We start from the raw sequence: 1,040 nt of genomic DNA on the forward strand, positions 1-1,040 counted from the left end.
CAGCTCCAGGTCGAGCTGTTTTTCACCATCTTAGCTGTAGAGGGCGCAGCATCACTAGCCCTCATGTGGGATCCGAACCACCGCCATGCTGCTCAGAGCCGGCGCTCCCAAGCCAACTCTTAACCAATGCACCACACGGCCGGCCCCAATTTCCTCCATCTTGATATATGTACTTGACTATATTTTAAGCAACAATTTACTACTAGTAAACTATTTTAGTATTTATCTTGATTTCAACCTCACTCTTGAATGTTAGTTTGAATATTGACTTCTTGATTATTTTCCCTTAACAATCTGGCGATGCCTACCATTCCAATGTCTTTTCTTTTTTTCTTTTTTTAAACCCCAAACTGAGTGTGGTATAGACCCGGTGATAACAAATAACTCCAGTATATTCAAGTAAAGTCTGATATAACCTGGAATAGCTAAAATACAACACCAGGGCAAAAGGTTGCTCTACGTTATAAGTCCCCAACAGAAAATTGGAAAATGAAACATTTATCTCGAAAAAGCCAGGAAATAGAACAGTATGCCCACCCTCACAACCTCCCCCAGGTTCCTAACCATTTCTCTGATTGCCCATTCTTGCACCACTTGAAGTCATTAACACCAGTCTGGTTTTTAACCCAAATTGCTGGATAGGAAGTCTTTTTCAGAACAAGGTGCCATTCTTCTCCTCAGTGCCATCTGGCTCGAGTCAAAAGGTCTAATTTCCTCACAAAGGAGACTGTTAGGAGCTAGAGGCTCTGGAAAGACTGACACTAAGGCCTCTTGCCAAACGTTGAATATAGAATGCTGTCTCTAGAAGCTACCTGTGGCTGAGCTCTCAGACATGAGTCACATCATACAGGAGCTCCCATTCAGCTTAGAATCTTTTTTTTTAGATGTTTTTATTGGGGAATTGGGGGATGGAAACAGTGCTGGGGAATTGGGGGAAGGGGGACAGACAAGTTGCTGTCCTTTTGTTCTTCAGTCTAGTTGTGGAGGACGTTGCTTCACTGGCCCAAGTTGGCACCATCATTGCACTCTTCCCAGGCGAG

This window comes from Hipposideros armiger, unplaced genomic scaffold (genome assembly GCF_001890085.2).
Source record: "Hipposideros armiger isolate ML-2016 unplaced genomic scaffold, ASM189008v1 scaffold_29, whole genome shotgun sequence".
In the NCBI taxonomy this organism is placed as follows: Eukaryota; Metazoa; Chordata; class Mammalia; order Chiroptera; family Hipposideridae; genus Hipposideros; species Hipposideros armiger.